This window comes from Bos taurus, chromosome 25, assembly GCF_002263795.3.
Source record: "Bos taurus isolate L1 Dominette 01449 registration number 42190680 breed Hereford chromosome 25, ARS-UCD2.0, whole genome shotgun sequence".
NCBI classification, from domain to species: Eukaryota; Metazoa; Chordata; class Mammalia; order Artiodactyla; family Bovidae; genus Bos; species Bos taurus.
Genome location: NC_037352.1, coordinates 13,198,782 through 13,224,614, shown reverse-complemented (window position 1 = coordinate 13,224,614; position 25,833 = coordinate 13,198,782). Strand labels below are relative to the sequence as shown.

General features: G+C 41.5%; 1 long non-coding RNA gene and 1 other non-coding gene across 2 annotated transcripts in view; one reads left to right on the top strand and one right to left on the bottom strand.

Moving 5' to 3' along the window:
- The first annotated feature begins 318 nt into the window (after positions 1-318).
- Positions 319-25,833, top strand: part of LOC104975849 (uncharacterized) — a 93,507-nt gene continuing 67,992 nt past the window's right edge. The window contains exon 1 of the long non-coding RNA XR_009492837.1: positions 319-3,512. This is a non-coding gene — a long non-coding RNA (uncharacterized lncRNA). The remainder of the gene's footprint in view (positions 3,513-25,833) is intronic.
- On the bottom strand, positions 2,962-3,033 carry TRNAT-CGU (transfer RNA threonine (anticodon CGU)). Its single transcript has one exon. It is a non-coding gene; the product is annotated as a tRNA-Thr (tRNA).

Genomic DNA, 25,833 nt, shown 5'->3' with positions numbered 1-25,833 from the left:
ATCTTTCCCAACATCAGAGTCTTTTCCAATGAGTCAGCTCTTCACATCAGGTGGCCAAAGTATTGGAGCTTCAGCATCAGTCCTTCCAATGAATATTCAGGGTTGATTCCTTTTAAGATTAACTGGTTTGATCTCCTTGCTGTCCGAGGGACTCTCAATAGATATTTTATGCATTGTGTGTGTGTTTGTGCATAAGTGGAAGCCTACAGTCCATTGGGTAAACTTTCTAAAGTCCTTCTTCACCTGGGGCAGAGAGAGGAGCACCCTCTGCAGGGTGGGGTGGTCTGGGGTGTGGTGGTGGTGGATGAGAGTGAGCTCTTTCCTGGGATGGTGTCACAGAGGAGTGTTGCTTCATTGTTCTGGAGGGAAGGACAGGAAAATCTGTGTGGACCTCTAAGCAGTGCCACAGATACTGGCCTGCCTGTTGGGGGCAGTGTGGTCTTTTAATGGAGAGGACTATTTGGGGATATTTTTAATAGGGAGGAACATAATGTACTTTTGTGTCACTTAAAAAAGAAATGATGAAACACCCCAGTGGAGAGCAGAGAACACTCGAGCATTTATGTGACAATTCTGGATTGTGTAATTTGCCTGCAGCCTAATAGGTTATCTTTGCCTTTGTGGACTTTGGAGGTGATTCTAGGAGGTGATCATCTGGTAGAAAATCCAAGCAGTGTGAAAGTTCACAGGGTGAGAAGTGAAGGAATCCTCTGGACAGCTCCCCCATCCTACTTCCTTCCAGAAAGGTAACAACTGTTAGTGACCCCAAGTTCATGTGCCTGATGAAGAGGGAGGTCAAACAAAGTGAAACATCAGCGTTTAGAGCAGAAGAAGGTTTATTGCAAGGGCTATGCAAGGAGACGCGTGGCTTCTGCCCTTGAGTCCGTCAGGCTCCCTGAAGGGTTTCAGCAAAGCATTTATAAAAAAACTTTTATTTACTTAATTTTGGCTGTGCTGGTCTTGGTTGCCGCATGGGCTTTTTCTCTTGTTGCAGGGCACGGGCTTCTCACTGCAGTGGTTTCTCTTGTTACAGAGCACAGGCTCTAGGAGGTGAGAGTTTCAGTAGCTGTGTCATGGTGGGCTCAGCAGTTGTGACTCCCAGGCTCTGGAAGACAGGCCCACGGGCTTGGTCAGCAGCATGTGGGATCTTCCTGGACCAGGGATCGACCCATGTTCCTTGCATTGGCAGATGGATTCTTTAGTCCCACCAGCAGAGAATTTATAAAGGCCAGGTTGGGGGTTGGGGTGTCCCAGCGTATGTGATCAGCTTGCACACAAACGCTCTGGTTGATGGTGAGGTTACAGGGCAGTGTCACAGGGGTTGACATTATCAATCCTTAAGCTCTAGGAGGCTTGGGGGCTATGTGCTCGGTCATCAAGTACTGTAGTTGACATCTTCCATTTGGTGGAGGTTTTTCACATCTGTAAAATAACTCAGGAAAAGTGCATTAGCTACTATAATCTAGGTACTTCAGGGAGGAGCTAAAGCAGAGGTGTGGGGGAAGGTCTCCCTTCCCCAGGCTCCCTAGTGTCCTGATCAGTTTCAGTACTTTGGTCAGGATCCTTCTTTCCCCCTGTATTCAGTGAGGGGGGCGGTGACCAGCGGGCGTTGGCGTCGCCAAAACACAAGTTAGGCACGCGGAGCTTCAGGCTCCACCCCAGAGCCCCAGAGTCAGACTTGCATTTTCACATCATCCCCAGGTTGAAGTGTGAGAAGCCCTGGTGTTCACTGTTTTATATGTAGTAACTCACATGTTTGTGTTCACGCATACGCACGTGCTCCTAGGTTTAGAAAGTGGCTATAAAATACCCTTATTTTCGGGGAAATGGTTCTGGATGGGTGGTCCGGGGAACTAGCAGAATCAGGATCACCTGGGGGCTCCTTAGAAATGCAAATGTCAAGCCCCAGCGCAGACTAACACAATGCGGACGCTCTGGGGTGGCGCCCAGGGCTCCGCATTTTAACTTTCCCTCCAGGTGATGCTGATGAATACTGCTAAGTGGGAGAGCTCTGCGGCAGAGGACGACTCAGCCCCAGCCGCTCCTGCCAGGCTCTCCGACCCTCTTCGCATCCATCTCTCCCACCTTCTCGCACTGAGAGAGCCCCCAGAGTCCGGCTCCACCCGGCCCACACCAGGAGCTCCATGAATGCTTTCTTCCGTTAGACATCTCGCGCTGAAAACAGGTTTCCCCAATTTAGGTCAAGCTGGTTTTCAGATTATACAATATGCCAGCTCCTGGAGGGTAGGGGTAATTGCATAATCTTTTTGCATAACCTCTTTAAATGCAGGCGGGCAGCCCCGTGGTGATGCAAAGAAAACAGGTGCCCAACGACGGTAGCTGCGTTGACTGAGGCCGCAACTACAGCCAGTCTCTCGGCCAGTGCTGACCAGAGACCCATTTTACTGGGGGGGCAAAAGGAGGCTCAGAGAGAGAAAGAAAGGTGCAGATTTTCCTGTCGGACCAGCTCCAAGTCTGGGCAGGATTTCCTCCCTCTAATGCAGTGCCTACAATGGATTTCCTTTTAAAAATAGCAAGCCAGACACCAGCTGACTCTGGGTGTGGGCTCAGGAACAGGCAACGGCAGTTCTCTCAGGAGAGTGGATTCAATTGGACTTTAATGTTCAGAAAAATGCTTAGTGGCTCTTGAGCCAAGTGCCATCAGCCGTAGGTTTTTCTGCGCTAAAGTCAGCGCTCGGACCACGGTTTCAATGTGATCCCTGGAGCCCGCGACCCCAGTCCGCCAGGCGCCCCCCACCATCCCGAACTCAGAGGTCAGACCACCCGGACTTGGACCTTCTGCGCGGGAGAGGGAGCCTGAATTTAAACTGAGTGAAAACACTTGGCCCGCTTGGGATCCTGGTCCTAAATACAGGGTCCAAGACGGGTAGAAAATCGATCATCGTTGTGATGTCACACCTCTAAAAAGTCTCCCCCTAGAAAGGGAAGATTTAACACCACAGGCACGGACGGGGTTCGAACCCGTGATCTTCGGTTTACGAGACCGACGCCTTACCACTTGGCCACCGCGCCTGCGTTAGAATGGCGGCTCGGCGAGCCTCTATCCTGGCGCCGCTCCCTTGCGCTCGCGCCGCGAGCACGAGCGCGGGCCCAGTGCGCGCGCCCGCCCGGCTCCGCCCCCTCGCCGCTGCCGGCGGGGCGGGGCTCCAGCGTGCGCGCGCCGGCCCCTCCGGCGGGGCTGTCCGGCCGCTCCTGCCTGTCCGAGCCGGGCCCGGGCGGAGTCTGCCGGGTTTTCGCTGGCTCTCCAGACCTGGGGAGACTCGTTTGGAGCTCGGGAGCGGGCGGGACGCTCGCCGGCGTTTCATAGTCTGGGGTTCGAATCCCAGCTCCGCCAGAGAGACTTGGCGACCTTGGATGACCGGTCTCGGGGCCTCAGTTTCCCCTCTCGGGTGAGACACCCAGGAAGCGGAGGAGAGGTTGCTGACCCTTCGGGGCGGTCCACCGCTGCCCTGCACGGAGCTGACGCTCAACAAGAGCTGTTGAATGAATGTGTACGTGTAAGTTTTCTGAAGTAAAACTCCCAAACTCCTCCTCCTCTGAGCCCCGGGGATGTGCCTGGCCCCAGTACCAGCAGCAGCACCTGGGAGCCGGTTAGAACTGCAGCTTCACCCCCGCTCGCCCCAGACCTGCCGAATTAGACCAGTTGCTGGAGCCCAGTAATCTGGGCGGTAACAGGTTCTCCAGGTGATGCTGATGCGTGGGAAAGGCTGAGCCCCAATGCTCTGGACAGTTGATACGCATATTCACGTTTATAGACTCCAACGTGCCCTTTTGTTTTTATTCAAGTGGACTGACTTGACAGTTCTCTGCTCTTTGATTTTCTATGAGTTAATGTGTTAACTAAGACAATGGCTTGCAGTGCATAATATAATCGCGATAGATAATAGCATATATTATTTTTAAAATGAATTAAATTTCTCATACATTAATGTGATGTGTACTATTACAATATTGCGTTTTAAATTATATATACTGCATTATATACTATAATATCACTATGCATGGATGGGATGCCATATTCTCTTTAATTACTGCTCGGCTTTCCACCCAGTGACTGTATCATAGTTGATTTAATCAGTTTCTGGGAGTAAGGCTTTGGGTTGTTTGCACCTTATTTCCCGCCGCCGCGCCCCCCCTCGCCCCTGCACAGAACATTCTACTATTCGAGCCTTTGTCGGCCTGGTACCAGTGATGTTTGTAGGGTGTAAGGAGATGTAAATTAAGAATGTACACAGCAGTGGACAGTGCAGGTGTTTAGGCAAATAGAAATCCTAAAATTGTGTTCACCAAGTTGTTTTAAACAACAGGGTTTGGTCAGGCGACTGGAAAAGGCTCTGACATTTACCCTCGGACACAGGGATAGGAACTCTGAGACTCTGCGCCAGGAGGGCTTGAGGTCTGGGTGCACACCACACTGTAGCTCCTTAATTTAAATAAAAAAAATTGAACATATTCATAATTAAAACATGTATTTCTGAGCATTGCTTTCAAATAGTTGAGGATAAAATTGGTTCCACTGTCGCCATCCATCTTTTTGGTGTTGATTGAGTAGTTGAAATTATTATGCAGAAAGGACGGGGCTTATAAAAAGGGTAAAGAAATTAGCAAATGAGAGAACATCCTGTGCGGGCTGAGCCCAGAACTAACTGGCTGGTGGAATGGAAATTAGATTCTAACAGGTGCTTTTTTCAGCTTTGTCCTCCGAGGGGAGGGAGGGTGTTAAACAATAGAGATGCATCTGTATATCTTGATGGGCCGGTGGGATGCCCATGGTACTCAGGGTCTGGGGTGTCCTGAGGGAGGCTGGCCCTCTGACCATCCCTGAGCCCTAAAATAGAGAACACAGGTCTGAGCCTCTTTATCTCACAGGTGTAAGGAGCACTGAGAAGCCACAGATCTCGGACACCTGGCTGAAGGAGCCATCTGTCCTGGCCCCTGCACAGCTGGGTCTTCAAAAGTATTGTTGGGGAAATTAGCATGTGGGTTCCTTTCAGTGTGATTTCTCTGTGGTACTGGAGAACTTCCTTGGACAGCGTCTTCCAACCACGGTGTCAAGACAGTCCTGGTGCTGAACTTCCAATAAGCCCTTCCCTGATCAAGGAGAAACTTTCACCTTCTTAGGTGATAAGGAGTCGTCCACTGTTCACCCTTATGGATGGAACTTAAATCCAGTAAATGTTTCTTGTGCCCTTACAGGGTCCCTGGGGCAGGGGGCCTGATGTCACACAAATGACTGTGACCCCATCTTAGGCCTCCCCAGATGCTAGGGGGAGAACTAGGGCTGGCTGAAACAGATGGTGCTTTGAGGAGTCTGGGAAAGTGCCGTTTTAAGTGAGAAAGTGTTGAAATTGATCTGGTGATGAAGCCAGGTGACGTGATGGAATACGTTTGATCTTTTGGGTTTCATCTATGTAACTGAGTTAGCCTAGATCTGAATAATTGATTTATGTGCTGAAATTTTGTTACCTTTTTCCACTTTAGAAAAAAAGTAGTTCTAAAATCTTTTATTTTCCTGCCCTTCTAATTCTCTGTGCCTCTCCCCAGAGCAGGGATTCTTAATCTGGTACCCATTGCACTCAAGACCAAGAAGTCTTGGTCAGAAGTGTATGTAAAATGTGTGTGTTTCTGGCAAAGGGATGTCACAGTTTTTATTAGGTTTTAAGAAAGGCCTGCTAAGGGTCCTTGAAACCGCCAAGCCTTTTTACTCCCTCCCTCCTCTTCCTATGGTTCATGATTCACCCAGGTCGGACTCAGAGGCAGTGGCGTCTAAAATTGATTCACCACAGTTGAGGTTGCTTAAAAAAAATGAAGGTGTCTCGAAAATGCTGTCCCCTTCCGGGCAGGACTCCTGCAGCCAGGCTGTTGTCCTGGCCGCCCTCACCCCGCTTGCTGCCCATCCCCATCCCCCCCCACCCGCCACCTCCCAGAGCAAGGGCTCCATCTGCTTCAGCAGTGCTTCAGTGTGTAAGGGGCTCGCACCTTCATTAGCTCCATGGAGCCTTGGTTGTGCCTTGGCATGCTCAGCCCTTGGACCTGCACATCTCGGGAAAATGCAGACAGACAGTGTGGTGGGGCTGAGGTTCTGTCTTTCTCACAACTCCCAGGCCGTGCTGGTGCTGCTGGTCTCTGGGCCTTCACTTTGAGAACCACCGCGCTAAAGTATTCTTGGAGAAATTCATTTTCTTGCAAAAGAGGGTTAAAAAAAACCCAACCGATCAGGCTTGGATATTTAGGTCAGCTGAGGTGATGACAGCAGGGTTTTCTCTGATAACCTAAATCAAGACTTCACCTGAAGAAGGCTCACTTAGCTACTCATAGCATCCCCGTGATTCACTGTCAGTGATGGATCGTTTATTTTGTATAGATATTTATTTACTTCTTTGGCTGCACTGGGCCTCAGTTGTAGCACGCGGGATGGTCAGTTTTGGCATGCGAACTCTTAGGACCCCTAGTTGTGGCACGTGGGATCTAGTTCCCTGGCCAGGGATCAAACCCCAGCCCCCTGCTCTGGGAGTGCAGGGTCTTAGCCACTGGACCACCAGGGAAGTCCCAGGGATGGACAGTTTAGAACCCAGACCCAGAGATGGAGGCCACGGCCCCCTTTCATTGCTTTATCTGATAAAATCAGGATTTTAGAGCAGGCTGAGCACCTCAACGGCTTGGTGGGGCTGCGCAGGTTATATTATATGAACCTGTGAACTGAATGGGTGGAGGACACACAGAATAAGGGGTGGGGGGCTGGGGGATGTGGTGCTGTTTTCATTCCTGCCAGAAACACGTGAGTTCCAGTTGAATCACATCTTTCAACTTCTCTATTTACTATTATTATTTTTTTGATTGGCATATAGTTGACTTCAATGTTGTTAATTTCAGGTATATAGCAAAGTGGTTCAGTTATACATACACATACATATATACTTTTTCAGATTATTTTCTATTATAGCTTATTACAATATACTAAATGTAGTTATTTGTACTATACAGTAGGACCTTGTTTATTTTTATATATAATAGGTTATATCTGCTTTTATATATATTAATATGCATATATATATATATAGGCTTCCCAGGTGGCACTAGTGGTAAAGAACCCACCTGTCAATGCAGGAGACATAAGAGACGTGGGTTCAGTTCCTGAGTTGGGAAGATCCCCTGGAGGAGGTCATGGCAACCCACTCCAGTATTCTTGTATGGAGAATCCCATGGACAGAGGTGCTTGGTGAACTAGAGTCCATAGGGTTGCAAAGAGTGGGACGTGACTGAAGCAACTTAGTGTGCATGCCCGTACGTACACACACACACACATGCCCGTACGTACACACACACACACACACACACACACTTTATATCTGCTAGTCCCAAACTCCTCATTTATCCCTACCCCACTTTTCCTCTTTGGTAACCATAAAGTTTGTTTTCTATGACTATGAGTCTAACTCTGTTTTGTATACAAGTTCATTTGTATGATTTTTTTTTGATTCTGTGTATAAACGATATAATATTTGTCTTTCTGTCTTCACTCAGTATGGTAATCTCTAAGTCCATCTGTATTTTTCATTTTGGTTACTCTAGTCAGTATATGGTATCTCATTTTACTTTGCGTTTCCCTGATGACTAAAGAAATTAAGCACCTTTTCATGTGCTCATTGGCCATTTGTTACATCATCTTTTGTGAAGCGTCTACTCAGATTCTTTGCCCATTTTTGTAGTTTGTTTGCCTTCCTGTTTTTGAATGACCAGCTTGTTGTATGTTCTGAATATGAGTCGTTTTTCAGATATCTGTATTTTGAGTATTTTCTCCTGCGCTATGGCTTGCATGTTCTTAATAGTCTCTCAAAATGCAGAAGTTTTAATTTTTAAAAAACATCTATTTTTGGCTGCGTCCAGTCTTTGTTCAGCGCGGGGGCTTCTCTCTAGTTGTGGTGAGCCTGCGCGTGGGCTCTGTAGTTGCAGTATGTGGGCTCAGTTGCCCTGTGCCATCTGGGATCTTAGTTCCTCGACCAGGGATCGAAACTGCATCCCTGCGTAGAAAGGCAGATTGTTAACCACTGGACCTCCGGGGAAGAGCAAAAGTGCAAACATTTTTTGAGTTAATTTTTGTGTATGGTGTGAAAGTGGGCTTGATGTCCACTTGTTGGAACAATTATCCTCTCTCCATGGAATTGTTGTGGTACCCTTGTTAAAATTCATTTGACTGTGAACATGGAGTCTGTTCTTGGAGTTTATGTTCCACTGATTTACATGTCTGTCTTTATACCAGTTACCACAGTCTTTGCATTTTATGATGAGTCCTAAAATCAAGTATTGTAAATCCTCCAACTTTGTTTTTTTACCAAACTGTCTGACTATTCTAGTCATTCATGTCTGTATGATTTTCTATATACTTTTAAGAATCAGCTCATCAGTTTCTACAAAATTGCCTGCTGAGATTTTGATTGGGATTGTATTGAAGCTGTAATTGACTTTGAGAGAAATTGATATCTTAACACTATTAGGTCCCCTCATCCTTGAATATTTCAGTTGTTTGCTGCTCCTGTTCAGTTGTTTCCTGTGCCATGTGAGTTTCCTGTGCTTTTCAGTGGAAGAGCAGCTAGAATGTTCGTGGTACCTGTGTCGACCTTCTTTCGTCTCTCCATCCAACCACAGATCGCTGCCACGTGGAGGCCCCTGCAGAACGTAGCAAGCTGAGGACTGAAGCAGAGTGGATCACTTGTGTAATATCTGAAAAACTCAGAAGTAAAGCTCTCCTTGGAAAGAGAGTCAGGAGTTGTTTCCACCCCCTTTCACAAATAATGCCAACCGGTCACAGAGTGGTATAAAGATGAATTCTGCAGAAAAATTACAGCTGAGTGGAATGCCCTGGTATCACCTCATCAAATCCATCTTAGAGCCTCTAACCCTGGGAAATCATGTTTCAACTGGTTCATTCCAGGGTCAGGATAAGATCACGTTGGCAGCTATGAATAATATAAAGTTGGGTTCTTTCTCTTTTCCCTTTTACTTTTCCCCAGATACGCTCTGAGGGGTCAACTAGATTATCTGAGGTATAAATACGAGCATCCAGAGTTGACAATGGTTTTATGTATGTGAAAAGCAGTTTACAGTAACAAAATAAAATCACTATTTCTCATTATTTGTTTTGCATTTGGTAGAGGACTCCCGCCCTCTCAGCGCTCTATCCTCCTCCTCTTTTCCAGGGGGACCACTCTCAGGAGTTTATTTTGGATCTTTCCACATCTTTGTCTTTTTGTATTGATATGCATTCATATGTAGGAAATGCAATGTTTCCCTCATGGCTCAGATGGTAAAGAATCTGCCTGCAATGCCGGAGACCTGGGTTCGATCTTGGTGGGGAAGATCCCCTGGAGTAGGAAATGGCAACCCACTCCAGTATTCTTGCCTGGAGAATTCCATGGACAGAGGAGCCTGGCAGGCTACAGTCCATGGAGTCACAAAGAGTTGGACACAACTGAGTGACTTTCTCTTCACTTCTCCCCCATTTGTTTTAAAAAGTTTTAAATTTATTTATTCGGTCTTACTTGCAGTATGTAGGATATAGTTCCATGATCAGGGATCGAACTGGGGCCCCCTGCATTGGGAGCACAGTCTTAACCGCTGCACCACCAGGGAAGTCCCTCCTTTTAATTGCTGCCTTCTAGTCTGCTGGGGGACTGTAGCTCAGTAATAATAAATCCCCTATTGCTGGCCATCTGTGTTATTTCCAGGTTTTTCCTCACTGCAAGCAAAGCTGCTCTTGCATCTTTGCCTGTGGCTCCCTGAGCACACGTGTGGAAGCCTCTTGAGCAGAGATGTCAGGGTCATTGCTTTCCTAAGCTAACTTTCTGCTGTACTGTAGCAGCCTCAAGCAGACAGTTCTACGCATTTCTGCTTGCTGGTGAGTGAGCTGGCCATTGGTACTACTGGGCTACGGGCGTGCTATTTGCTCTTACATGAGGCTCTCATTTTCAACTTTGTGTAGTTTGGTTGGGAGGAGGCAGAAACAATCAGCCATACACTTCGTGTGATGTCCTGGCCGAGGTCCGCCCAGTGTGGTGGAGACGCGCTGCGGGTGTGCGCGTGGTGATAACAAATCTAACAAGTTCCTGTGGCTTCCATCTAGTATTGTAAGCTTATAGGAAACATTGTGTGAATGTCCTCAGTGGATTCCTTCACGTATGTTGCCACTTTCTGTAAAGTAGTATCAGCATCTCACATGAATGGTACATGGTGTGTGTTTCTTAGTACTGCAAAGAGTCATTATTTTCCTTTAAGTTTGTTTTGTTTTATTCAGCAGCGCCAGGTCTTAATTGCAGCATGTAGTATCTAGTTCCCTGACTGGGGATTGAACCTGGGCCCCCTGCATTGGGAGGATAGAGTCTTAACCACCGGGCCACCAGGGAAAGTCCTCCTTTAGGTTTATTCATATTACAGGATATTTCAAAAACTCAAACGTTTACTTAATCAGGAAGTCATTTTGATAGATAGATGGTGCCCTTTTCCTAGGCCTTGTATTTTAAGATCATTGTTGCATAAGTGACACTTGATCTAACGGGTTTCAAAAACATATTTTTTTTAGCCATTGCTAAATTTTGGTGAATTTATGCTTGTTATTGGGGCATCTTCCACCTTACCCGCACCCCCACCCCCATTTTTAAAGCTAAGCATTGAAGCAGTCTATACATGGTTAAAGACGAAATGTAGCTTAAGAAATTAAAAGTGGCTATTTAAAAATGTCATCTTCCATCATCAGATACCAATTATCCTATCCCCAGCTTTTGGTGTGGGAGGGGATTATTCCCAGGGATGTTCTTGGCAACTTGAAAAGATAAATGGGTGGAAGGAAATGAGAGCAGATGTGCTGATGAACTTACAGAGCAGAACGTACCTTTTGCATTTTCCCCTCCTGCTTCTGCTGTAGTGCTGTAAAACCGTATGTGCAGGCGTAGAAAGCCGGGAGAAAAACATTGAACACGAAAGACGACCTTTTCCCTCGTTCCATTATGGACACATTAGAATTGCTTTTATGGAAACAAGAGTAAGATTTTATCAGAAACGGTTGTTTCTCTCTCCTCTTCCACGGTTCTTAAAAAGCTCTCGCTGTGTTTTCTTGTGACGCGCTCTGTCTCTGCAGCTGTTCGTTGGGTGCCAAGTGTGAATGGTTTCTCTCTGCTTAGCCCTGTGTGTTTTGCCAGTTGTTGCCGTATATTAGGGAATGCTGTTTAATCCTGTACTAGCTCTAAAGAAAACACAAAACGTTTAGGGAAAGTTTAAACACTATATCCAGACCTCAGCTTATCTCAGATAAAAGCCCTAGTTCCATTCAGGTAAAAACACCCATAGAAATCTAGGGTGGCTTTTTTCTTTTGAATTGGGGTTTTGGTTATTTCCTGTCATCCTTTTGTTAACCGTCTCCCCTACCGTCCAACAACATTATGCTTTCTGTCACTGTCTGTTGGTTTAAATATCCTAGAATTTTATATAAACGGACTCTAAACAGTATGGATTCTTTTCCTTCTTTTTTAAAAAAGAAATTGATTTACGATGTTGTATTAATTACTGTTGTACGTCAGAGTGATTCAGTTTTACATATATATATTCTTTTTGTAAATATTCTTTTCCATATGGTTTATCATAGGATATTAAATATAGTTGTCTGTGCTATTCAGCAGGACCTTGTTGTGTTATGTGTTCCTTTCCTGGATTCCTTCCTTCAGTTTAATTATTTCAAGAGCCATCCATGTTGTGCATTATTGAGAGCCAAGAATTTGTTCCTTCTTACTGATGGGTGGTATGGACATTTGAGTTGTTTGCAGTTTGGGGCCATTACAAATAAGGCTGCTATGAACTTTTGTGTACAAACCTTTGAAAGGATGTTAAAAAGCTTTCATTTCTCTTGGGTGAACATATAAGAGTGGAATGTCTGTATCACATGTTTATATTTTTAGGAAACTGTTTTCCAGAGTGGTTGTGCCATTTTGCATCCCCATCGGCTGTGTTGGACGGTCCAGCTCCTCCGCGTCCTCACCAACACCTGGTGTGGTCAGTTCTTTTTAATTTAGCTGTTCTGAAAGGTGTGCAGTGGTATCTCACTATTTTAATTTGCATGTCTCTCTAATGATGAATGAAACTGAACATTTTTTCATGTGTTTATTTACTGTTCCTCTGTCTTCTTTGGAGAATTGTCTGTTCATATGCCTTATGCATCTTTTCTTGGGTTGTCTTCTGGCTGTGCCACATGGCTTGTGGGATCTTAGTTCCCTGACCAGGGATTGAACTTGTGGCCCCTGCAGTGGAAGTGCAGAGTCTTAACCCTTTATTATTGAATTTTGAACATTCTTGATATATTCTGGGTACAAATCCTTTATCAGGTATGATTTGCAAATATTTTCTCCCAGTTTGTGGCTCTTTTCCTTCTCTTAACAGTGTTCTTTTAAGGGCAGGAGTTTTAAATTTTGATAAAATCCAATTTATTTGTCCTGTGGATCACTCTTTTCTTCTTGTATCTAGGAAACTTGGTCTAACTCAAACTAACAATTTTTTTTGTGGTGGTTGTATGTTTTCCTATAGATGTTTTGTAATTTGAGATTTTACATTTAGTTCTATGACCAACTTAGAGTTAATTTGTATATGATGTGGGCTATGAATGGAAGTTCACTTTTTTGTATATAAATATCAAATTGTTCCAATGTCTTCTGTTGAAAGAATCATTCTTTCTCCATTGAATTGGCATTGCACCTTTGTTGAAAATAAGTTGTTCACATGTCTCTGTGCTCTATTTTGTTCCACTAATCTATTTTTACACCAGTTCCACACTATCTTAACATATTTTTATAATAAATCTTAAAATCAGGTAGTGTTAGTATTCCACCTCTGTCCTTCCTTTTGGCTATTCTAGTTCCTTTACATTTCAATGTGAATTTTAGAATTTGGTAACAATTTATACAATAAGCCTCTTGGGATTGCATTAAACCTGTAGGTCAATTTGGAGAGAATTTAGCATATTGACACTATTGAATCCTCCAATCCTTGAACATGATCTATTTTCTGATTTATTTAAGTCTTCTTTAATTTTCTCCTTGGAAAATTCTGCTCCTTGGAAGAAAAGCTATGACAAACCTAGACAGACAGCAGAGACATTACTTTGCTGAAAAAGGTCCATCTAGTCAAAGCTATGGTTTTTCCAGTAGTCATGTATGGATGTGAGAGTTGGACCATAAAGAAAGCTGATTGTTGAAGAATTCATGCTTTTGAACTGTGGTGTTAGAGAAGACTCTTGAGAGTCCCTTGGACTGCAAAGAGATCAAACCAGTCAATCCTAAAGGAAATCAGTCCTGAATATTCTTTGAAAGGACTGATACTGAAGCTCCAGTACTTTGGCCACCTGATGCAAAGAACTGACTCATTGGGAAAGATCCTGATGCTGGGAAAGACTGAAGGCAGGAGCGGAAGGGGACAACAAGGATGAGATGGTTGGATGGCATCACTGACTCGATGGACATGAGTTTGAGCAAGCTCCACGAGGTGGACAGGGAGGCCTGGTGTGCTGCAGTCCATGGGGTCGCAGAGTCAGACATGACTGAGTGACCAAACTCTTTAATTTTCTCAGCAGTGTTCTTGTTGTTCCCAGTGTACACATCTTTAACATCTTTTGTCTGATTTATTTTTCATATAATATTTTGGAGAGTTTTAGAAATGATACTATTTAAAAATTTCAATTTCTGATTATTTATTACTGGTAAATAGAAGTGTGCTTGAATTCTTTATACTGGCCTAGTATTCTGCCACCTTGTTAAACTCACTTATTTGTAGTCTTTTGGTAGATTCTTTCAGATTTCTATTGGCCATCATGTAGTCTGTGAATAGTAACAGTTTTACTTCTTCCTTTCCAATCTGAATGCCTTTATTTGTTTTTCTTTATTGGTTAGAACTTCTAGTATAATATTGAGTAGAAGTGGTGAGGACACTCTCAGAGGACATTCTTAGTTTATTTCTGATATTCAGGACAAAGCAGTCTTTCAGTATTAGGCATGGTGTTCCCAGTGGGTTTGTCACAGATGCCCTTTATGAGGTTGAGGAAATTCCCTTCTACTCCTAATCAGTGAGGGATTTTTTTTTTTTTAAATCAGGAATGAAAGCCAGCTTTTTCAGTTGCTTTTTGTGTCTATTGATATGATCAATTTCATCTTAAACTTTTTTTTAGTTTTATTTGAGACCCCATATAGACACCACATGGACTGTAGACCTCCAGGCTCCTCTGTCCATGGAATTCTCCAAGCAAGAATTTTGGAGTGGGTAGCCATTCCCTTCTCCAGGGGATCTTCCCAGCCAGGGACTGAGCTTGGGTCTCCCACATTGCAGGCAGATTCTTTACTGTCTGAGCCACCAGGGAAGCCCAGTATGGTAAATTACACTGATTTTTAAACATTCAACTGTCACCACATTCCGGACAGACTCTACTTGGTCAGGATATATTATCCTTTTTATACATCGTTGGGTCCAATTTTGTAAAATTTGTTTAGATATTTTGTATATTCATGAAAGATATCGGTCAATTTTATTTATGTTTCTGGTAATGTCTTTGGTTTCAGCGTCAGGGTAATACTGGCATCATCATATAGAATACGTTGAGGGGATAATAAGTTGCCGCCTTTTCAGTTTTCTAGTTTGCAGACAACTGGTAATATTTCTTCCTTAAATGATTGGTAGAATTCAATAGGAGAGCTATCTGGGCTTGGGTTTTCCCTTATGAAAAAGTTTTTCACTATTAGTTCAACTTCTTTAAATGATATGGAGCTAATCAGGTTATCTATTTCTTAAGTGAATGAAGTGTGACTCTTTCAAGGAATTGTTTCATCTAAGTTGTTGACTTCATTGATAACATTTTTCATAATATTTCCATATTATCCATTTCACATTTGTAGAATCTGTAGTGACATCACCTCTCTCATTCTTGATATTGGCAATTTGTGCCCTCTTGCTTAATTTTTCTGATTTGTCTGACTTATGGAAGGTTTGTCAAATTTGCTGATCTCCAGGGATCAGTTTCCAATTCTGAGTTTTTTCTGTATTGCTGTATTTTCTGTTTACTTCATTGATTTCTGCTCTGGCCTTTATATTTCCTTTTTTTCCATTTTAGGTTTACTTTGCTTTTCTTTTTCTAGTTTTTTTTTTTTTTTTTTTTAGAGTGGACGCTGAGGCCACTGATTTGGGAACTTTTTTTTGTTTTTGTTTTTTCCCCTAATAAAGGCATTCAAAAGTTCCCTTAAAGCACCACAAAAGTACCCTTCGTGTACTGCTTTAGCAGCATATCATACCTTTTGATATATTGTGTTTTTTAAATTTTCATTCAGTTCAAAATACTTTTCTCCCTTGGCTTACTGTTACACAGAAGTATGTTCATTTCTAAATATTTGGGGATTTTTAAAAGATCTTCCTTTTATTAATTCCTAGTTTAATTTCCCTGTGGTTGGGGATCATGTGCCTTTGAAAAGAATGTGTATTCTGTTGCTGGGTGAAGCATTGTACAGTATAAACATCAATAATGTCACACTGACTAATAGTATTGTTTAAATCTTTTTTAAAATAAAATCCTATTGATTTCTTCTTGACTTGTTCTGTCAATTACTGAGAGAGGTTATTGACATCTTTTCCTGTAATTATGGATTTTTCTATCCCTCTGTGAAGTTCTGTAATTTTTTTGTTTCCTGTAGTTTGTTGTTAGGTGCATAAACATTTAGGATTCTTCCGACTTCTTCATGAATTTGTCATTATGAAATGACCTCCTTTTTTAAGTTTATTTTTTAATTGAAGGATAATTGCTTTACAGAATTTTGTTGTTTTCTGTCAAACATCAACATGAATCAGCCATAGGTGTACACATGTCCCCTCCCTCCTGAACGTCCCTCCTAGCTCCCTCCCCATCCCACCCTTCTTGGTTGATACCGAGCCCCTGTTTGAGTTCCCTGAGACACAGAGCAAATTCCCATTGGCTGTCTATTTACATATGATAAGGTAATTCTGTGTTATTCTCTGCATACATGTCACCCTCTCCCCCCTCTTGCTGTGCCCATACATCTGTTCTTTATGTCTGTTTCTCCATTGCTGCCTTGCAAATAAATTCATCAGTACCATCTTTCTAGATTCCACATATATGCGTTAATGTACATTATATATCTTTCTCTTTCTGACTTATTTCACTCTGTATAATAGGCTCTAGTTCATCCACCTTACTAGAACTGACTCAAATGCGTTCCTTTTTAGGGGTGAGTAATATTCCATCGTGTGTATGTACTATCGGTTCTTTATCCATTCATCGGTTGATGGACATCTAGGTTGCTTCCATGTTCTAGCTATTGTAAATAGTGCTGCAGTGAACATTGGGGTACACGTATCTTTTTCAATTTTGGTTCTTCAGGGTATATGCCTAGGGGTGGGACTGCTGGATCATATGGTAGTTTTATTCCTAGTTTTTTAAGGAATCTTCATACTGTCTTCTGTAGTGGCTGTATCAATTTACATTCCCACCAACAGTGCAAGAGCGTTCTCCACACCCTCTCCACACCTTCCCTTTTCTCCACACTCAGCATTTATTGTTTGTGGACTTTTTGATGACGGCTGTTCTGACCAGTGGTATCTCACTGTGGTTTTGATTTGCATTTCTCTAATACTGAGCTGTGTTGAGCATCTTTTCATGTGTTTGTTAGCTGTCTGTATGTCTTTGGAGAAATGTCTGTTGAGGTCTTTTCCCCACTTTTTGATTGGGTTGTTTGTTTTTCTGGTATTGAGTTGTATGAGCTGCTTGAATATTTTGGAAACTAATCATCGGTCAGTTGTTTCATTTGTTACTATTTTCTCCCCTTCTGAGGGTTGTCTTTTCACCTTATTTATAGTTTCCTTTGCTGTGCAAAAGCTTTTAACTAGGTCCCACTTGTTCACTTTTGTGTTTGTTTCCATTATTCTAGGAGGTGGGTTGAAATGACCTTCTTTATCTCGGATAATATTCTTTGCTCTGAAATCTCTGAAATTTTGTCTTATATAAATATAGCCATTCTAATAATTGATTAGTATTAGCATGGGATACCTTTCCTATATGCTTCTTTTTAATCTTTATCTGTGTCTTTATATTTAAAGTGTTTCTTATAAGCCGCACAGAGTTTGGTTGTGCTTTTTTAGGCATTCTGAAAATCTGTCTTTTAACTGAATTATTTAGACCATTTAAATTTAATGAGACAATTTGATATGAGTAAGTTTAAATTTATCATTTTACTATTTGCTTTCTACTTGTCCCATCTGTTTTTTCCTTCCCTTTTCTGTCTTTTTATACATTTTTGATTCTGTTAGATTTTATAGTTGAATTAATCCCTTTGTTTGACTTATTAGAAATTATTTTTTTTTAAGTTTAGTTGTTTGCTATAGGGCTTCCCTGGCGTCTCAGATGGTAAGGAATCTGCCTGCAACTGAGACCTGGGTTCAATCCCTGGGTTGGAAAGAACCCCTGGAGAAGGGAGTGGCTACCCAGTTCAGCATTCTTGCCTGGAGAATTCCATGGACAGAGGAGCCTGGTGAGCTACAGTCCATGGGGTGACAAAGACATGACTGAGTGACTTTCATAGGATTCACAATATCCATCTTTAATTTATTAGTGTCCACCACTAAGTGGTACTGTACCACTTAACATATAACATATTTTACAGTAATATGCTCCCGTATCTCTTCCTGACCTTTGTGTTATTGTTTTCACGTGTTTCACTTTTACATATGTTGTAAAGCCCATTTTGTTGTTAATTTTGTTTAAATAGTTAAACTTTAGGAGATTTGAGGAGACACAGACACGGTGTATGTGACCAGTGGTTTGTTCAGTTCAGTTCAGTCGTGTCCAACTCCCTGTGACCCCATGGACTGCAGCACGCCAGGCCTTCCTGTCCATCATCAACTCCTGGAGCTTGCTTAAACTCATGTCCATTGAGTTGGTGATGCCATCCAACCATCTCATCCTTGTTGTCCCCTTCTCCTCCTGCCTTCAATCTTTCCCAGCATCAGGATCTTTTCCAGTGAGTCAGTTATTTGCATCAGGTGGCCAAAGTACTGGAGTTTCAGCTTCAGCATCAGTCCTTCCAATGAATATTCAGGACTGATTTCCTTTAGGATGGACTGATTTGATCTCCTTGCAGTCCAAGGGACTTTCCAGTCTTCTGTAACACTGGAGTTCGAAAGCATCAGTTCTTCTGCACTCAGCTTTCTTTATGGTCCAACTCTTATATCCATACATGACTACTGGAAAAACCACAGCTTTGACTAGACAGACCTTTGTTGGCAAAGTAATGTCTCTGCTTTTTAATATGCTGTCTAGGTTGGTCATAACTTTTCTTCCAAGGAGCAAGCGTCTTTTAATTTCATGGCTGCAGTCACCATCTGCAGCGATTTTGGGGCCCCCCAAAATAAAGTCTCTCACTGGTTCTATTGTTTCCCCATCTATTTGCCACGAAGTGATGGGACCAGATGCCATGATTTTAGTTTTCTGAATGTTGAGTTTCAAGCCAACTCTTTCACCCTCCTCTTTCACTTTCATCAGGAGGTTCTTTAGTTCTCAGCTATAAAAAAAGAATATGTTGTCATTTGTAACAACATGGATGGATTAAGTTAAATAAGTGAAGCATCCTTTGAGAAGAATAGGTGTTAACTTTTCTCTAAATGTTTGGTAGAATTCACCTATGAAGCCATCTGGTCCTGGACTTTTATTGGGAGTTTTTAAATTACTGATTTATTTTCATTACTGGTAATTGATCTGTTCATATTTTCTATTTCTTCCTCATTCAGCTTTGAGAGAGAGTACATTTCTATGTTGTCCATTTTATTGGCCTATAATTGTTTATAGTAGTCTCTTATGACCTTTTGTAGCTCTATGATATTGGTCGTAACTTCTTTTTCACTTCTGATTTTATTGATTTGGGCCCTCTCTTTTTCTTGATGAGCCTGGCTAGAGATTTATCAATTTTGTTTCTTTTCAAAGAACCAATTCTTAATGTCATTGAGCTTTTCTATTTTTTTTTTTTTTACTCTGTATCTCTGCTCATTATGATTTCTTTCCTTTTATTAACTTTGGGTTTTGTTTGCTCTTTTTTTTTTTCTAGTTGCTTTAGGTGTAAGGTTAGGATGTGTATTTGATATTTTTCTTGTTTCCTGAAGTAAGCTTGTATCATTATGAATTTCCCTCTTAGGACTGCTTTTGCTGCATCCCGTAGAGTTTGGATTGCTATGTTTTCATTTCTGTTTGTCTCCAGGTATGTTTAAATGTGTTCTTAGATCTCTGCAGTGACACATTGATTGTTTGGTTGTATATTGTTTAGCCTTCACATGTTAGTGTGTTTTTTTTTTTTTTTTCTTTCATTTTTTTCCCTTGTAGTTGATTTCTAGTTTCATAGTGCTGTGGTCAGAAAAGATGTTTAATATGATTTCAATTTTCTTAAAATTACCAAGGCTTGTTTTGTGTCCTAGTATGTGATCTATCCTGGAGAAAGTACCATGTGCTGGAATTATATTTGTCTTTTTTGACTGGCTTATTTCACTTAACATAAGATCCTCAATGTTCATCCATGTACAGTGCACTGGAATTTCCTTTTTAAAGGGCTGAATAATATTCCATGGTATGTGTATGGTTTTGTTTATCCATTCATTTATCAATGAACACTTGGGTTGCTGCCACCTATTGGCTATTGTGAATAATTCTGCTAAGCATAGGTGTGTATAAATATTTCTTTAGGATGTTGCTTTAAATTCTTTTGGGTATATACCCAGAGTGGAACTGTGGATCACATGTAATCTGTGTTTAATTTGTTTTGAAAGGACTGCCATATTGTTTTACATAGCAGCTGCACCGTTTTACATTCCCATGAATGACTGCACAAGGATCCCAATTTCTTTTCCAAATCTTCACCAGTACCTGTTATTCTGCTTTTCTGAAAGAGTTGGTTGGATGGCATCACTGACTCAATGGACATGAGTTTGAGTAAAGGCCAGGAGTTGGTGATGGACAGGGAGGCCTGGCGTGCTGCAGTCCATGGGGTCGCAAAGAGTCAGACATGACTGAGTGACTGAACTGAACTGACTGAATGATTAATGATGTTGAGCATCTTTCCATGAGTTTATTGACCATTAATATACCTTCTTTGGAGAAATGCCCATTTTGGTTGTTTGTCCGTCTTTAAATTGGGCTGTTTTTTTGTCTTTTGTTATTGAATTGCAGAAATTCTTGATATATCCTGTCAATGTCTGCTTTATATATTTAGAGTCTGTGATTTTTGCATGTTTGTAATCATTCTATTCTCAGTGAGTTGACCCTTTCATCCATAAAGTCCTTCTTTATCTGTTGCATTAGTTTTTTTCTTTAAAAATTTAAAGTCTGTTGCATTTGATATTACATCACTACTCCTGTTCTCTTGTGGCTACTGTGTGCATGGAATGACATTTTCCATCCTTTCACTTTAAACCTGTGCATTTCCTTAGCTCTGAAGTGAGTCTCGCATAGGCAGCATCAAGTTGGATTCTCTTTTTAAATCCATTCTGCCAGTCTGTGTCTTTTAATTGGGGGAATTTAATCTACTTACATTTAATTATTGATAGGGAATTGCCATTTTATTTGTCCCTCCCTTCCATCTTGCCTTCCTCTGTGTTTACACAGGTTTTGTTTTCAGCAGTGACATGTTTTGATTCCCTTCTCATTTTCTTTTGTGTATATTCTTCGTGTATTTTCTTTGTGTTGTATAAAACACACTGTGATTACGTTTAACAGTCTAAGGTTATAAAAATAGTGATTACATTTAACATCCTAAAAGGTTAGGATAATCCATTTAAACTGAGAACTATTAAACTTTTCTCACATACAAGATTCTACTTCTTTACAGCTCCTCTATACCCACCTTTGTTGCTAATGTCACAAATTACATCATTATTTGTTATGTACCCACTAATATAGGGAGAAGGCAATGGCACCCCACTCCAGTGCTCTTGCCTGGAAAATCCCATGTATGGAGGAGCCTGGTAGGCTGCAGTCCATGAGGTTGCGAGGTCGCTGAGTCAGACATGACTGAGCAACTTCACTTTCACTTTTCACTTTCATGCATTGGAGAAGGAAATGGCAACCCACTCCAGTGTTCTTGCCTGGAGAATCCCAGGGACGGGGGAGACTGGTGGGCTGCCGTCTATGGGGTCGCACAGAGTCAGACACAACTGAAGCGACTTAGCAGCAGCAGCACTAATATAGACTTAAGAGTTAATATGATGCTTTTTTCTTTTAAAGCTTATTATGAATGAATAAAAATTGGAGTTAAGATCTAAAATGACAATATTACATGTTTTTACTTGTCCATATACCAATATTTACCTTTACTAGAGACTCTTATTTTTCATAGGACTTTGAGTTACTGTCCATCATCCTTTCATTTCAACTTGAAGGAGTCCTTTAAGCATTTCTTATAAGACTAGGCTAGTGGTGATAGCTCTTTTAGTTTTTGTTTATCTGGGAATGTCTTAATTTCTTCCTCATTTTTGATGGATACTTTGTTGTATTTAGAATTTTCAGTTGACATTTTTTTTCTTTCAGCACTTTTTCATTTTCTCCCCAGCTTTACTGAGGTATAATCAACTGTATATATGTATGGTGTATTTGATACATTTACACAGTTTGAAAGGATAATCCTAGTCAAGCTAATTAACACATTCATTATCTCACATACTGACCATTTTTTTGGAAGTGTGATGGAAATATTTAAGATCTACTCTTTTAGCAAATTTCAATACAGTACAGTATTGTTAATGGTTTTCACCATGCTCTACATTAGATCCCCAAAACTTATTCATCTTATACTTGCAAGTTTGTTCTCTTTGATCAATATCTTGCCATTCCTCCCCCCACCCCTGTACCTGATAGTCATCACTACTCTCCGTTTCTGTGAGGTTGGCCTTAATATCATATATTAAGGGATATCATCATAGTATTTGTCATTTTCTGTCTGACTTATTTTACTTACTATAATGCTCTCAAGTTTTATCCATTTTGTTGGAAATGACGGGATTTCCGTCTTTTATAAGGGTGAATAATATTCCTGTGTGTGTGTATCACATTTTCTTTATCTGTTCATATGTCGATGGACAGGGAGGTTGTTTCTGTATCTTGGCTACTGTAAATAATACTTCAGTGAACATGAAAGTGAAGCTATCTCTTTTGAAATACTGATTTCATTTCCTCTGGATATGCATCAAGAAGTGGGATGACCATATCATATGGTAGTTCTATTTTTAAGTTTTTGAGGAACCTCCTTACTGTTTTCCATAAAGACTGTACCAATTTACATTTTCACTAACAGCTATGGTTTTTCCTGTGGTCATGTATGGATGTGAGAGTTGGACTGTGAAGAAGGCTGAGCGCCAAAGAATTGATGCTTTTGAATGTGGTGTTGGAGAAGACTCTTGAGAGTCCCTTGGACTGCAAGGAGACCCAACCAGTCCATTCTGAAGGAGATCAGCCCTGGGATTTCTTTGGAAGGAATGATGCCAAAGCTGAAACTCCAGTACTTTGGCCATCTCATGCGAAGAGTTGACTCATTGGAAAAGACTGATGCTGGGAGGGATTGGGGGCAGGAGGAGAAGGGGACGACAGAGGATGAGATGGCTGGATGGCATCACTGACTCGATGGACGTGAGTCTCAGTGAACTCCAGGATTTGGTGATGAACAGGGAGGCCTGGTGTGCTGCGATTCACGGGGTCGCAAAGAGTCAGACACGTCTGAGCGACTGATCTGATCTGATCTGAACAGTTCACAATAGTTCCGTTTTCTCCACATCCTCATCAACACTTGTTATCTTTTGTCTTTTTTTTTTTTTTTAATTTGTTTTTTTTTTTTTTAATCTTTGGCTGCACTTAATGGCATGTTGGAGAAGGAAATGGCAACCACTCCAGTGTTATTGCCTGGAGAATCCCAGGGATGGGGAGCCTGGTGGGCTGCCGTCTGTGGGGTCGCACGACTGAAGCAACTTAGCAGCAGTGGCATGTTGGATCTTAGTTCCCCAACCAGGGATCCAACCTGCTTCCCCTGCATTGGAAGCACAGAGTCTTCACCACTAGACCACCAGGGAATTCTCTCTCTCATCTTTTTGATGACAGTTATCCTAATAGGTGTGAGTTAATAGCCTACTGTAGTTTTGATTTGCATTTCCCTGATGACTAGTGATGTTGAGCATCTTTTCATATACCTGTTAGCCATTTGTACAGGTATACCTCACAGATATTGCAGGTTCAGTTGCAGACCACTCCTAAGTAAATAGAGTGCATCACATGGATATTTTAATTTCCCAGTGCATATAAAAGTTATGTGTATGCTATACTGTAGTCTGTGTACAATAGCATTATATTTAAAAAATAATGTACATTAAACTTTAAAAATACTTATTGCCAAAAAATCCTAATCATTGAGCCTTCAGCAAGTCATAGTATAAATTCAAAGATCACAAATAATAATGAAAAAGTTTGTATCGAGAGTTCCCAAAATGTGACATACAGACTCAAAAACAGTAAATGCTATTGGGAAAATGGCACTCAATAGACTTGCTTGACAAAGGGTTGCCACAAATATTCATTTGTAAAAAAAAATGCAGTATCTGTGAAGTGCAGTAAAGCGAAGCACAACAACACAAAGTCTGCTTATATGTCTTCTTTGGAAAAAATGTCTATTCATATCCTTTGCCTATTATTAGATGGGTTATTTGTTTTTGATTTTGCTGTTGAGTTGTATGATTTGTGTATTAACTTATCAGATACATAGTTTGTGAATATTTTCTGTTCTGTTGTGTTGCTTTGTCATGTTTTTTGTTTCCTTTGCTGTGCAGCAACTTTGTCGTTTGATAGAGTTCCACTTTCTCTTTTTTCGCTTTTGTTGCTGTGCTTTTGGTATATCTAAAGTCATTGCCAAGACCCATGGTAAAGAGATTTTCCTCTGTGTGTTCTTCTTGGAGATTTATTGTTTCAAGACTTACATTTAAGGCTTTAATCCATTTTGAATTAATTTTTGTGTGTGGTGTCAGATGAGGTGAGGGTCCAGTTTCATTCTTTTGCATGTGGATGTTGAGTTTTCCCAGCACCACTTATTGAAGAGACTTTCTTTTCCCCATTGTATACTCTTGGCTCCTTTGTCATACGTTAGTTGACCATATAGTTTTTTGGTTTTTTTTTGCTGTGTCATGCAGCTGTGGGATGTCAGTCCCTCGCCTGGGGATAGAACCCAGGCTGCAGCAGTGAAAGCCTGTTATCCTAACCACTAGGCCACCAGGGAACTCCCGTACATGTCTGTTTTATGCCAGTACCTTACTGTTTGGATTACTATAGCTTTGGAGTATAGTTTGAAAATAGGAAATGCGATGACACTAGCTTTGTTCTTCTCTCTCAAAATTGTTTTCGCTATTTGGGGGGTCTTATGTAGTTCCATACAAATTTGTGGATTGTTTTATTTCTGTGAAAAAATGTCATTGGAATTTTGATAGGAATTGTATCTGTAGATTGCTTTGGGTAGTATAGACATTTTACTAATATTAATTCTTCCAGTCCGTGAACATGGAATATATTTCCATTTATTGGTGTCTTCAGTTTCTTTCATCAGTGTCTTACAGCTTTCCGTAAACAAGTCTCTCACTTCCTTGGTTAAGTTTATACTGAAGTATTTTATTCTTTTTGATGCAATTCTAAACATTATTTCCTGAATTTCTCTTTCTCATAGTTCATTATTGGCGTACAAAAATGCAACTTATTTTTGTATATTAATTGTATATCCTGCAACTTTACTGAATTTAACAGTCTTTAGGGTTTTTCTATATAACATGTCATCTTCAAATACTGATAGCTGTACTTCTTCCTTTCTAATTTAGATGACTTTTATTTCTTCTTCTTGCCTAATTGCTCTGGTTAGGACTTCCAATGCTATGTTGAACAAGTGGTAAGAGTGGGCAACTTATTGCTCTTTTTTTTTTTTTTTTTTTTTTGACATGTGCATACTGTTATATTTATGGCTGTCCTGGGTCTTTGTTGCTTCACACGGGTTTTCTCTAGCTGCATAGAACGGGGGCTACTCTCCAGTTGCGGTATAGGGCTTCTCATTGTGGTGGCTTGTTTTGTTGTGAAGCACAGGTTCTGGGTATACATGCTTCAGTAGCTGCAGCACATGGGCTCAGTAGTTCTGGCTTGGGCTCTAGGGTGCACGGGCTTCAGTAGTTGAGGCACATGAGCTCAGTAGTTCCGGCTTGGGCTCTAGGGTGCACGGGCTTCAGTAGTTGAGGCACGTGGGCTCAGTAGTTCCGGCTTGGGCTCTGGGGTGCACAGGCTTCTGTAACTGTGGCTCAGTAGTTGTGGCGTGAGGGTCCTAGAGCGGGCAGACTTCAGTAGTTGTGATGCATGGGCTCAGTTGCTCCGAGGCATGTGGGATCTTCCTGGATCAGGGATTGAATCTGTGTTCCTTGCATTGGCAGGCAGATTCTTACCCACTGAGCCACTAGGGAAGTCCTTGTTCCTCATTTTAAAGGAAAGGCTTTCAGTTTTTCTTTCTTGTTGAGTCAATTTTTGGTAGTTGGTATCTTTCAAGGAATTTGTCTATTTTATCTAAGTTAACTGGCATGCAGTTCTTCATGGGATTCCTGTGTAATTCTTTTTTTTTTTTTAAGCTTATCTTTTTCTAACTCATAGTAAAGAATAAGGGCAAATAAAGAAATCAAGTATCAGTAAATAAGTCTTAATATTTTGCTATATGGCTATAGAATTACTAAAGAAATAAA